The sequence below is a fragment of the Populus nigra genome, chromosome 12 (assembly GCF_951802175.1).
Source record: "Populus nigra chromosome 12, ddPopNigr1.1, whole genome shotgun sequence".
Taxonomy (NCBI): domain Eukaryota; kingdom Viridiplantae; phylum Streptophyta; class Magnoliopsida; order Malpighiales; family Salicaceae; genus Populus; species Populus nigra.
The window spans coordinates 8,515,095-8,530,285 of record NC_084863.1 but is presented as its reverse complement, the minus strand read 5'-3'; positions in this window follow the sequence as shown (position 1 = coordinate 8,530,285).

Genomic DNA, 15,191 nt, shown 5'->3' with positions numbered 1-15,191 from the left:
CCAATTGATCTCAAACATAGCAGCCAACTCGAAACAGTTTGGCACTCGTGGAGACTTCACAAATAAACGAGTAAATGAGATAAGTATTTCTAACCTTGAGAATAAAGTTAATGATCTTACTTCTTTTGTGCGTTCTTTGGCTTGTGGCAATGTACAACAGGTGAAAGTTTGTATCATATGCTCCTTACAAGGACATCCTTCAGATATGTGCCCAACAATGCAAGAAGATTACATTGAACAAGCTAATGCAGTTGATGGAGCATTCAATGGACAACCTCAGCGTAAGTATGATCCTTTTTCCCACACGTACAATCCTGGATGGAGAGATTATCCCAACCTACGGTATGGGAACCAGCCTCAACAAGGCAATCAAGGCCGACAATTCCATCCCCATGGATTTCAGCCCCAACAGAATTATCAAGCAAGACAACCCCCTCCATTCACAAACTCCAATGTTATGGGGTCGTCATCCAGTGATGATCTTCGTGAGATGATGAAAACTTTGGCTTCTAACACTGTGACCTTGCAACAAAATGTCATGTCTTTTCAACAGGAAACAAGGTCAAGTATTCACAACTTGGAGAAGCAAATGGGGCAAGTAGCTTCAAGTGTGGGGAAATTGGAAGCACAAATGAATGGAAAATTGCCCTCCCAAGCATTGAATCCAAAAGAGAATGTTAGTGCGATCATGCTGCGAAGTGGGAAAGAACTTGAAGAGAAAAGGTCGAAACAAATTGAGATGGAGGAAGAAGAAGAGATAGAAACTGAATTGAGTACAAAAAAGAAACATCTTTCTCCTTCACAAATTGAAACCACGACCAACACTCTAAAGGTAAGTTCTCAATCAATGACTTCCAGTTTTAAAACAATTCCACCCTTTCCTGTGAGTTCTTCTAGGTCAAAGAAAGAGGACAAAGAAAAAGAGATTTTAGAGGTTTTCAAGAAAGTAGAACTCAACATTCCTTTGCTTGATGCTATCAAGCAAATTCCCAAGTATGCAAAATTCTTGAAGGAGTTGTGTACTACCAAGAGAGCTTTCAAACTGAAAGGTCATGAAACGGTAAGTATGGGTGAAGTTGTATCTGCCGTTGTTCAAAATAATCTGCCTTTGAAACAAAAAGACCCAGGTGCGTTTACTATCCCATGTGTTATTGGTAATGCTAGTTTTAAAAGAGCTTTATGCGATTTAGGTGCATCCATTAGTGTTATGCCCAAACATGTTTATGATTCTCTTAGTCTTGAGCCTTTGAATAAAACTAGCATTGTAATACAACTTGCGGATCGTAGTTTTGTTTACCCACTTGGTGTGATAGAAGATGTCCTAGTTAAGATTGATAGCTTGGTCATTCCATGCGACTTTTATATTCTTGATATGGAACATGATTCTTGTGATTCATCAAACAACACTCCTATATTGTTTGGGAGACCATTCTTGAAAACTGCCAATACAAGGATAGATTGTGGTAAGGATACTTTGTCTATGGAAGTAGGAGATGAAAAGATTGAATTTAATTTTCATGATGCAATGAAATATCCTTATAGCAATGTTTATTCTATCACATGTTATGACCAAGTTGATAAGTGTGTGCAGCAAGTTTGTGATTTTGATAGTGAGGATGGATTAAGCGTAGCTTTGAGCTATGGCTATGATTTTACCAAGATAGAAGAGATGGACAGGTATATATGTGTTCCCCAAAACATGCATGAATCAGCATTGGCTTTGCAAGCTTTGCAAATTGTTCCCCATGATGCAGGAGTCATTCACCCCATCATAGACAATGAATGGGTGGCGCCTATCCTTTTGGTGCCCAAAAAGATTGGAATTACATTGGAACAAATACGAAATGATACTTATGAGAATGCTAGGATTTACAAAGAAAAGACTAAGAATCTTCATGACCGAATGCTTACAAGAAAGGAGTTTCATGTTGGAGAGAAAGTCCTTCTTTATCATTCGCGTTTGAAACTTTTTCCTGGAAAATTGTGCTCTTGTTGGATTGGACCCTTTGTTGTTTCTAATGTTTTTCCTTATGGTGCAGTTGAAATTACAAGTTTAGAAACCAACAAAGTACTCAAGGTCAATGGGCATCGGTTGAAACCTTTCTATGAAGGTTGGACGGTAGAACTCACCGCTTCTATAGAGTTAGCTGAACCAATCTATGAAGAATGAGCATGCCAGATGTTAAGCCAATGACATAAAACAAAAGCGCTTACTGGGAGGCAACCTAGCACACAAAAAAAAAAAAAACAGATTTGCTTTCTTTTTCCCTTGTCTTTTATTTTTCACATTTTACTTTATTTTTATCATTCTCCAATATTCCTTTTCTTTTATTTCAACATTGAGGACAATGTTATATTTTAAGTGTGGGGGTATTGGGAGAATGTTGGTTTTCTAATTTTGGTTTTCTTTGTTATTTTTCAAAATAAAAAAAAATTATGTTTGATCTTTTGAACTCCCATTGGTTTTTGAGAATATGAGTATTATGTATGAGAATTAGTTAAGATAGATGAAGATATAAATCGAACGAAGGAGTGTGCATGCAAGTTTTAAGGTTTAATTGGTTTAGGGATTGACTTTGAGAATATGTCATGTTGACTTTATAGTGTTATACCAATGCAAGCTTTTGAGCCTTCAACATTATATTCTTTGATTGTGCTTTCTTTCAATGATATGTATCTTTAGAACTTGTTTCATATCTTGTTGAGATTACATTCATATTACATACATACATAAAGATGATAAAGGCATTAGGAATTTTAACCACTTGAGCCAAAAAGCCAACCTAAAGCATATTATCCTTAGTAAACCCCTTTTGAGCTTGTTTATCTTTTCTTTGCTTTATCCATGTATAAGCCTTAACTTTATATATGTTTTCCTTTTCCCTTGGCCAAGGATTAGTAGAGCATATACTAGTGATATTTCATGGAATTATGGTTGGAAATTATGTGAAAAGAAAGAAGAAGTGATGGTTGATGAAAAGATGGGCAAAGTTGCCAAAGGTAAAAAAAAAAAAAAAAACAGAAAAAAGAAAAAGAAAAGAAAAGGAAAAAGAAAAAAATGTTCCTTTATGTTCTTAAGATTTTATATTGAAAAAGCTTGAAATCAAAAGAAGTTAAGCATTGGTGATTAAAGATGGAAAATTTATGTGCTTTGATGGAATATCTTGTTTGAAATATCATTTTTCAGAATGTTCTACTTTCTTTGGTTTGAACCTTTTTCTTTTACTCTCTTTTACCTCACCTTTACCTTATCCCCATTACAACCAGAAAATAAGACCTTTTGATTCATGCATTGTTTGCAATATGTTATTAATGGAGATGAGATTGAAGAGCAAGCTTATAGTAGAACATATTCATTGATTGAATTTTAGAGATTTAAACACATAAGCCCTAAACACGTGAGTGTTGGAGTGTATATCAATGAGAGGACCTATCACTTTGGCATGGCATAGATTTCATTTAAATCCCGACGATTAATTAAGTTTTGAAGTTTGCATGTAAATAAATTCATGAAAATTTATACTCTTTATCCTTCTTAATTGTGTTCTTGTTTATAATGCATATATTCTTGGATATTGATGGGAGATTAGAAGATTAGTTATAGTGATTTCATTTAATTTAACTTCAATTTGGTTTTACCTATCCTTTCTCGAGGACGAGCAAGAGGTAAGTGTGGGAGTATTTGTTGCAACCATATTATTCAATAGTTTCACCCACATTTAACTAGTGTTTTGCCTATGTTTTATATATAAAATGCCTTGATATTCTTTGTTTTATGTTTTGAAGGCACTTTTGGATGAAAGATGCAAAAAGGAGTAAATTGGAGATAATTGGCAGATTTGACCTTCAGTCGATGTTTTGTGCAGATCGTGAGCTCTAGAGGTTGAAATGAAGTGATTCCAGTGGAATTAAAAAGGTAACATCCATACCTTTCTGGACATCTAAGCCAAGAAAATAAAATACGGAAGAGCATGGAAATCGCAGCCTTCAAAGTCAAATCTCGCAATCTGCCAGTGTTGACCTTCGGCTATTCGAACTTGAATATCTGGAGCTACAGAAGTCCAATTGATGCAAAATCAATTTTGTTGGATTCATGACTCAAAGTTATATAAACGCTCAAAATTCTAGCCAAAAAAGATGTCATATGAGGGAGATATGATTTTTCAAAGATGACATCTGAATTCTGCCAGCAAACAGGTTTCGTGAAGAAACGAGTCCAAATTACGTTCCGAAGCATCTAAACCGATATCCAAGTTTTTATTTCAGCAATTTAGCTCCTCTAAGTCAGAGCTTGAAGATTTCATGCAAGGCTATTTCTTTTTTTTTAGGAAAATAGTTATTGAAGTACTTAAATGTAAACAGTCTACTTAATGGAGGACTATTTTGTAAAATAGAGACCTAGGGTTTCCTAGGATATAAAAAGAATGAGAGAAGAGAAGTAGGGCAGCCAGCCAAGGAGAGAAAAACGCCCCCTTCCTCTAAGAAACCCTAAATTATGCATTCTTCCTTCTTTTTGATTAGTTGTTCAACAAACATGCAAGGCTAAACACTTTTTCTTGGTTGCAAGGACACGGAAACCTTCGGATTTCAAGAACTGTGAGATTTATTTTACCTTTTCTTTTCAGTTTATATGATGAATATGTTTGTTCTCCTATGCTTATTTTTCCTATGATTGTTTATTTTAATTGCTAGAGCGGACTCTAAGTTATTATTGTAGACAATCTATTGTTAAGTTTGATATCAAAACCGGAGTTGTGGTATATGAACTTGTGAAGCAACTGAGTTTAATAATTGTGGCGGATCTACGTTATTAATCTTAGGGAGAACATTCAATCAAATCAAACATAGACTGCGGACAGTTATGTTTTCTTGATTAATCAACTTATCTAGTTCTTAAGGCTGCCATTGAATTAAATTACTAGTTCGGACACTGTGGTTGTTTGATGGTTAGGGCTAGTTATACGGCGGATCCGTTAACTAACCAATGTTAAGAAGAGATAAATATTCAGAATATAAATTGATGTTTCGTTTCCATGATCAGTTCTGATTTATGTAGGTGGATGTGTGCTTGTGACCAAGGTTTGTTCTCTTGATAATTTTCTGATTTTATTAAATTTAGTTTGATAGTTTTCTGTTTTCTTTTGCTTTAGCCTAGATAACGTCCAACCCCCCCCCCCAAATTGCATATCATCTAGCATAAAAATCTGACTTGAATCTTCCTCGTGGGATCGACCCCTTGCTTGCTCTATACTATCTTGTGTGTTGTGTTTGAAGCTAGGGTAATTAATTTGTGCGACCGCGACATCGCAACAGTGATGAAGAGGAAGAACCATAGTTTTGAAACCCGGACCGGCTCGACGAGTCTTCCCGGCCTGGCCGACCCGGGCCTGGGACCGGTCTGGGTCTAAGTAAAAACCAGTCAGGGAGTTGACCCGGCAAAACTCGGTTGACCCAGAACCTGGGCGATCATGGTAAACCCGGCTGAGACCCGACCCTTTTTTTATATATATATACAGAGACATTAAACTACATCGTTTTGGCCTTTTAAAAAGCCAAAACGATGAAGACGAATAACATAATCACATAGAGAAAACCATAATGAACCGTTTCAACAAATGCACGATTACCAAAATTAGAAAGGAATTTGAAGTATCAACACCAAGGTTTTTTTTTTGTTAACATAAGTTATAATCATGAGTGCCTGACAACATTTACAAATATTACTATTATTCGAATAAGATAACTAATGTAATCATGTTAACAATTTATAATATGATTGGAACCTCCTTTGTGTGTGGTTTTCAATTGAATAATAAGAGTTTATACTATACTTATTTAAAATACCATTAGTGGATGCTCCTATACTAAAGCGATCTGGTGGGATGTTTGTGACAGATGCGACATTCCAAGAATGGCAAAAGGCTGGGATGAATGGATTCGATGGGCCACTGTCTCTTGGCATGGCAAGAGTTTTGTCAATTCTTGGAATCTGAGTTTTGCAGCTACAGTGTATCATGTATGGCAAGAACGGAATGCAAGGATCTTTGCTGGAATGTCTAGAACTTCGAATTTGGTCTTTAATCAAATCGAATGTATCATTCGTGATAAGCTTGATTTGATGAGGAATGTCGCACCAACAAATGAAAACAAAAGGATCCAACGAGCTTGGAGGGTGAATACCATAGATTCTTAATTTGTTAGTTATCTGGTTGTATTGGTTTCCCTAACGAATCTAGTGGGGTTTCAGTTTTATGGTCGGTGGCTAGCCTATAGCCATCTGTTGTTTTATGTTTCTGTTATCATTGTAAATCTGGGGTATGCCCCTTATAATGTTTGTATCTTCTTCTTTTAATACATACGTCAACTTACCAAAAAAAAAAAAAACCATTAGTGGATCCTCTAACCTTGACATTTGTTGTTATCATTGTTTAATCCTAACGTTAATCTTCCATCTCAAAGTTCTCATCAACTTCTTCTTCTTCTTCATCTTTATTATTATCATTATTAATAGTATTATTGGTATTATTATTATTATTACTACTATAACTATTACTATTACTATTACTATTATTACTACTACTACTAGTATTGTTGTTGTTGTTGTTGTTGTTGTTGTTGTTGTTGTTGTTGTTACTGTTGTTGTTTTATTGTTGTTGTTTATAATTTATACAATTAACCTCCCTATGGTTCGACCTCGGTCTTGCCGAGTTATTTATTACTTCGACACTCCTGTACTTAGAAGAAGACATTAATCTTTTGGTCGTGTCAACTGACGACCCTATATTCTATAGCCTGAAGTGTATAATTGGATTGTCAATGATATTGCAGAATTTCATAAGGAATCATCTTGAAGTACAACGTCCCCATTTTAGCGAATTGCTTATAAATGCATAGCTACTGCTTTGCATTTTGTGTCCAATTCATGATAATTGATGCACATTGCATTTTTTTTTGGGCTGACCCGGGTCAACCCATTTTACCCGTGACCCGATCATTAGACCGGGTCAATTACCGGGTCGGGTTTCAAAACTATGGAAAGAACAATTGAAGAAGAAATTGGTAAGAACTTTTCAATTTGAATTGGAAATAGTTAATAAAAGTGTTCTTTAGTTTTTCACTTTGATTTCATAGTTAGTAAAATACTGATTAAAGGTGCAGACTGGCGTAATACTGGACACATTTTTTATGTTACTGTAACAAGTGAGTTTGGACATATGGATGGCAAAACTAGGTTTTGTCTCCTGCTTGAAAGTTATAACCAAATGTTTTAGCTTTCCATATCGATAAACCACGCTAAAAAATCAAGTTTTGAAACTTTAGTTACGATTAAAACAACAAAAAATGTTTGAGTCTAGGTGGACTAAACCTACTAGTAGTAATCAATCTCTAATCTTTACTTGGAATTTGTTGTTGATTGAGGGTTCTAACATTTTGATTGATAAGAATAATTATGAACATGGGAAATGTGTATGGATAAGGAATTTTAAGGATTTTTCTTACTAATGGTTTGAATGAAAATGATGATTGAATGAGAATTGAAATGAAATGTTGATGTTGGTTGCATTATTGATGATAAATGTATTCTTGGTGGTACAAAGGAGGATGAGGGGATAAGACGATAGTAAGGAGAAGCAACACATGTATAAGATTGAGGTGGGTGCTTGATACGTTATCTTTTTAGAATTAATACAATTTTAATTTATAAAATTGAGAATTTCTATGTTATGATGTAATTGTGAATTGATATTGTATTTGATGAGATTGTGTACTAATGTTCTTGTGAATGGAATTCGATATGAAGAGATTGTGTGCTAATGTGATTATGAATTGAATTGGATACAATGAAAACTCTGTATTAATCTGATTGTGAGTTTAAATTGGATACGATGAGACAATGGATGTAGATTGCTTTGGCATGGTAAATGTTTGGAATGGGATGAGATTGTGCATAAAAAATTTGATGAAATAGTTAAATTAGGTAGATTCCCACCTTCATCTAATTCTATTAAATTCTTAAAGTACTCTTTTATAGTAATGCTATCCGAATTCAGTTGCTTAATTTCTTTATGAATTGTAAAGAACGTTGAGATTAGCTTTGGTTAATGATATCCATGCTAGACGAAGCTAAGCATCCATGTTTAACTTTGGCTAATGACATTCATGTTGGATAGCCGAGAATAAGCATTGAAGATTAGTTTTGGGTAATGATATCCATGTTGGATAGCCAAGTGTAAAGGATGACGTTAACTCCGATTAATGGGGTCTGTACTAGAATCACCAATAATGAGTTTTGCGAACAATCTCTTGAAAGCATTTATTGATACAATGAAATAAAGAGTATAGTATGTTATTTACAATGAAATAAATGAGTTTGCTAGATTTATTAGCATCCACGAGGGGATGATCAGATTATACTTAATGGCCATAGTATCAATGACTAAGGATGAGAAAGGAATGATACTTAGTGATCGTAGTATCAATGACTAAGAATGAGAAAGGAATGATACTTAGTGATTGTAGTATCGGTGACTAAAGACAAAATATAAATTCATAGTTGATGATCAAATATCAATATCTATGAATATGAAAACTTTTGATGTTTAGTTGCCCAAAAGAACAATGAACATGGAAGCAATGATGCAAACCTCATGATCACGTGGTCACACAAAAGACATCAATTCCTGAAAAAGCCAAGTAAATCAAGTTTCATAGGAGTGTGACACAAAGATAACTTATACCTAGGCACTAGTACTATTGAAAAGGAAAACCCCCACCCAACAAATATTGATTCGCGAACGAGAAGTATAAGGATGACGCCAGGAAGCCAATTATTCTTCGATAAGTCGTTCTCAGTTCTTTAAAGAACCAAGGAAGGAAGATTATTTCACCAACACACAACAAGTATGGAAAATAAGAAGTTTTATTAATCTGAATTGCGTAACCTTACATGTCTGGTTATGTCCTTATTTATAGTGACTCCAAACTAAAATAAACTCTAATGGACCTTGTATCATTTTTTATCCCTTTAGCGCTAAACTGAAGCTCTTCATTCTTCACGTTCTTTATTTATTTCTTTACAAACCATTGTAAGTCATTCAGCCTCGCGCTCTTTATCTAACATCATAAAAGCATTATGAACATAAATATTTGAAACTCGAAACCTCGATTTCTCCTCCCTGCTCATAGTGAATCTCCTCCAATCAGCCCCACTAATCTGTTGCCTATTCCTATATCATCTTTCATCTTCTTTGCCTCTGAAGAACTATCATCATGTCCCCCAACATTATGCAAATTTCCCCTTTGGCTGAATTGACCCCTAGTTCTATTCCCAAAATCCTTTTGGTTTCTAGGTTGCCGAAAACCTTCCTGATGGCCTATGATCTCATCCCCAAAACCACCATCACAATATCATCAACGTCTTCCTCATAATCAGCCCACCTTGGCCTTTCGGCCCTATTGCCACTATTTGCTTTCGGTTCACCCCAACCTTCCTCACGTCTTGGGTGCATGTACCAGCCTCGTTGTCGCGTCTCTCCATCCTATCAAGTCTATCACTCACATTCCCTATCACAAAATTCATCCTCTCCATCATCTGCGTCATGGCTTTCATTTGGAACTTAAGTTCTCCCTCGGGACGAGGTGGTTTGTTGTTTTGATCGTACATGATAGTACCTGTAAAAAATTGTTTAGTGGTAAAAGAAAATATCCTCACGTCGCTCATGTTTCGCTCAAACACTCTTAATATCCTTACACCTCTTGTCTCACCTTCTTGCAGTTCTTGCAAAACTGAAACCAACACCAAATAGAACAAACTTAGCAGCAAAATCCAAATATGCATATATGACTTAAGAAGCAATAAAAATGGCAACGCATATGTGATAAATGCATAACTTATTCCCTCTCTTCAAGATCATTCATCCTTGAATCACTAGCAAGTTGAATGGACAATTCCTTAGCCTCATTTTGAAGCCTTTGGAGTTCTTTTCTTGCCAACAATCATCGCCAACAAACTTTCCAGAGAAGAAAACCCTAAATTAGAGAGAGAGAGAGAGAGAGGAAAGAGAGAGAGTATGGTGCTGTCGGAGCTACATCTACTCCGTCCACCGTTGGATTGTTCTCATTTCTGACTATGTTGTTCCTTCCAACCTTCTGTCAACATTGACCGAACAGATTTGGTATCCAATCAACGAGGTAAGAGATATTGATCTCGCAATATTTCTACTATTCTGCATTTTCAGTTCTGGAACTATGGAGAAGTGGTGAAGTTGGAGCATAGTGAATGGATTTTCTTTATGATTTCTCTTATGGCTGTCATAGACATGAAGGCCTTTGCCATATGTGAAGATTAAATCACAGTTCTTTGGAAAAGTTTCATTTTTCTTGCTAGTTTCAGAGTGGTTTGTCGTAGCTTGATCTCCTTTGTTCACCGTTGGATCGTTACCATTTTTTAGTATGTTGTTCTTCGGAACCTACTCTACATCTTGACCTAACGGATTATTGTTACAATCAGTGTGTTGGGAGATATTGGCCTCGTAATTCTGTAATTCTCTTATTCCTTCATGAACTAATCTGCATCTTGTTGTTTATGAGTTAGGTTGCTGTTATTTCTGAGCTTAGGTTGCTTCTTGGCCTCAGTTTATCTTATTAGAATTTTGCTCTCTCTAGTATTTGTATGCTACCATAATGTCTCTATGTTCTTTTGTGGAAAATGTTCCAATGGTGAGCTCTAACATTGAACAACACAATCAAGTTAAGTCTGGACATACATTAAGATTAGAACTGCAAGATATGTTGAATAGCCATGGGATGAGGATTTCTCAGTTTCAGGCTGATTCTGATGCTAGTAAAGAGAAACACTCTACTGTCCAAGCTTCTAATGTTGTTCCAGAAATGAACCATGTGTTGGGTTCTAAAGTTGATGAGGTGAAGGTAGGGTCTCATCAACAAGAACAACTAAAACTTAGACCCAAATTGAATTTTTTTAAATGCTTTGAAGGGTTCTGATGTTGATGACAATGAGGGTAGCAAGACCCTTGGCATTAGTTCAGTCCGTAATCTGCACTTTGCTCCCCTTACTATGACTGATGGTCGTGTGACAGTAGCTCTTCCACTTGATGTGTTTGAAGATGGCTGCGAATTTTGGAAATCCACCCTAGTTGGTCATTTTGTGGGGCAGAAATTACCGTATCCCGTGGTTAATTCTATTGCCAAAAGAATATGGAGCTCCTACGGTCTATCAGAAGTTTTGTCTTCGGATAATGGCTTGAGAATGAACAAGTGTTTTCATATTAAGTAAGACATTGAATCAAGCAATCTCTATACCAAAACTAAGGTTTGTGCATAAAAATTCAAGATTATAACATTACCTAAATGATTTTTAAAATTTCTTTGCAATAATAAAACATTCATGAAGAAAATGAAAAGATAGACATTAAGATTCATTCATATCTTAAAGAACTCACCTAAACCACCATCATCCTTGATTTGGATCGAAGAAGAAGATTAGCCAACCATGATTATATATAATAACACTTTAATAAACATAAAATAACTTGAATCAAACTGAAATAATGAGTTTGACAAGCTAAAGAACCGAAATCTATAAAGAAAATTCGGACACAAATCTGACTCTAACTTTGGACAGCAATTCAACCCTCTTAAAAGCCTCCTTTGGAGATGGCTATTGAAACATATTTATAGGCCATTCTGTTAGCTTTCCAGATCATTAATGAACAGCTCATTTGGACATCTGAGTCAAAAGTTATGGGCAAAACACCAAAAGGTGTTCTTGAAAATCAAATCAGGCCAGCTTGGAGAACACTTTGGTGCACGTTTTTCTTCCTCCTTTGTGAGCTGTGTCTTTCTTCTTTTTGACCCAAAATAATGTGACAATGTCCCCTCCAGCTTTCCATCCATGTGCTTGCCCTCTTGGGTCAATGAATTACCCAAAATAAATCAAATGTTATTTGTTGTGTGGACATGTAAGATCATAGATTGTGCTTGGGCTGATTTGGAGGCTGATTTAAGGCTGAATTGGGGCTGATTTTAAATATCAAATTAGGATACAAATGTACCTATTATTTGGGCTAGGATAGACATTGAAACCTTGAGTGTTTGATGGTTGAAGTTTGCACATAACATAAGGCAAGTTTGGGCTTGAAATAGATCATATGATATTCTTTTCTAGAATTGGAATAGAATTGATTTTTTGGGCAAATTTGGAGCACTTATTTGAACCAAGATTTGCTTCAATCTTCAACTAAATTTCTCTTCAATTCTTTGTTCCGAATTCCGACTTTGAATTTTCTGAAATAATTCATTTAAGCTCCAAAAACCTATCGAAACATTAAAAGAAACTTCATTACTAAAAAGCACATCAATTATTATAAAAAAACCCAAATAAAAACAATAAATACATATGTAAAATAAAACACTTAATGATACTTTTGATGCACAATCACACCCCCCAACTTAGATTTTGCTAGTACTCAAGCAAAACAAACATAAAACTGTTGAATTAAAAAAATAATAATAACTGTAATTAGGCTCGGCTCATCAAACTTGAAGGACCTATCATGCAAACATTGGTATCTTTAACTTAGTGTACACAATAGTAAATAAAGAAAAATAAGCATACTCACATTCTCTAAATCAAACATCCATACAAAATTCCAAATTCAATCATATTTATCATGCAACCAACATAATTGATTTACGTGAAAACTCAACTTGCAATCTTCCCTTCTCACTACTACAAACAAGGTAGCAAACTAGAGAAATATCTGTAAATAATTTTTTTCCTTTTTTTTTCTCTTTATTTTTAAGATATTATTTATTCTTTTTCTTTAAGTGGTCAATTCCCTTTTGACGCAAATACAAACATTTGTGATGAATGCACCCAGTTACTCATAAAGTCACAAACTTAAAGTGCTTTGCATACTCGTATTTCAAGTTGCCGTTTGACGTAAAGATAAACATTTGTGATGAATACCCCTAGTTATTGAGCAACTCAAAACATTGGAGTAGATAGAACTTTGTACACATTTATTTATTTATTTGTGTAATAATTATTACTCTATTTACTTAAACCTTGTTTAGGACTAGATCAAAATGGATGATCACAAGTAAAGCATCACACTCATCTTTCATGCATAATCACACAACTCACACAATTTTTACAAGGAAAGATGTACTTCAATATTCTTTAAAAAGGTATGCTATATCTTGCTTTATAAGATATGATCTATCCCAAATTAAAGCATGAAATGTTCAACACAATAATGAATCTAAAAAAGTAATGTTGATCCGAAACATGTCTCATTCACATACGAATGCAAGTTTTTTTTTTTTCAAATAAGCATGGTCATCTCAAGCATTCAACATAATCAAATATCTAAAATTAAGTTTTACATTATCCTCAATGTCAAAAAAAAGAGAGAAGAAAAGTATAAAGATTAGAAAACTGTTACTCCCCTTTTGTTTTCAAGGATGAATGTTTGATTGAATTGGACATGAGCTGACTTCTTGCTTGATTTTTTTTCATGCATATCACAACTAAAAGAAAACATTGATTTTTTTTTTTGAAAAATAGAGGACCTCACACCCCCCAACTTAAAATAATGCATTGTCCTTAATGCATGAACAAGAAATTATAAGAGATGGAAGAAAGAAAGAAAAACGAAAAAAATGAAAAAAATGAAAATGAAAAAAAATAAAAATAAAAATAAAAACTCATTACATCTAATACAACAATGGTATTGGATCTTCAAGATCCAATGTCTCAACTTCAGCCATAAAGTTTTCAAGATAAGGTTTCAATCGATGACCTACTTTGAAAACATTTCCATTCTTAGGATTTTCTACCTCAAATGCAGCATGCTCAGAGATGGATTTAATCATAAATGGACCATTCCATTTTGTCCTCAACTTCCTAGGAAAGAGATGTAATCGTGAATTATACAAGAGAACCTTTTGACTAACATAAAAGGATTTTCTAAGAATATGTTTATCATGTAAGATTTTCATCTGATGTTTTGAAATTTTTGCATTTTCAAATGCATCATTTCTCAGCTCATCTAATTCATCCAATTGAAGCTTTCTATTTTTGCCAACCTCGTTTTCATTGTCATTGAATTGCCGGATGGCCCAATATGCACGGTGCTCAATCTCAACAGGGAGATGACAAGGCTTTCCATAAACTAGCCTATAAGAAGACATTCCTAAAGAGGTCTTGTAAGCAGTGCGATATGCCCACAAAGCATCAACTAGTCGTAGGGACCGATCTTTACGGTTTGGATTGACTGTTTTCTCTAGAATGTTCTTTATCTCTCTATTTGCCAACTCAGCTTGGCCACTAGTTTGTGGATGATAGGGGGTACTCACCTTGTGAATTACACCATATTTTCTCATTAAAATCCCAACGGGCTTGTTACAAAAATGCTTACCCCCATCACTAATCATAGCCCGGGGCATGCTAAAACGAGAGAAAATATTTTCTTTCAAGAATTTGACCACAACTCGATGGTCATTGGTTCGAGATGCAATGGCCTCCACCCATTTAGACACATAATCAACAGCTACAAGGATGAATTGGTAACCAAATGAACTTGGAAAAGGTCCCATGAAATCAATCCCCCAACAATCAAATATTTCCAAAACAAGAATGGGGTTTAGGGGCATCATGTTACGCCTAGTAAGGTTACCTAGTCATTGGCATCGGTCACATGCAACACAGAAGGCATGGACATCTTTGAACATGGTGGGCCAATAAAAACCACACTGCAAGATCTTGGCAGTGGTTTTCTTGGAAGAGAAATACCAACCACGGGCTAATGCATGACAAAAATTAATAACACTTGGAATTTCATGATCAGAGATGCACCGCTAACAATTTGATCAGGGCAGTATTTAAATAGGTTAGGGTCATCCCAAAAAAAGGTACGCACGTTGCGCAAGAATTTTTGTTTGTCAAGTTTAGACCAATGAGAAGGAATCTGACATGTGGCTAGGTAATTTGCTATGTTAGCATACCATGGAGAGCCAATGTAGGAAACAGTACCTGCACAAAATAAATTTTCATCAGCAAAGAATTCATTTATTGGAGATTCATCAATTATGGTCTCATAGCTTGAAAGACGGGACAAATGATCTGCCACTACATTCTCTACTCCCTTTTTATCTCGAATTTCAAG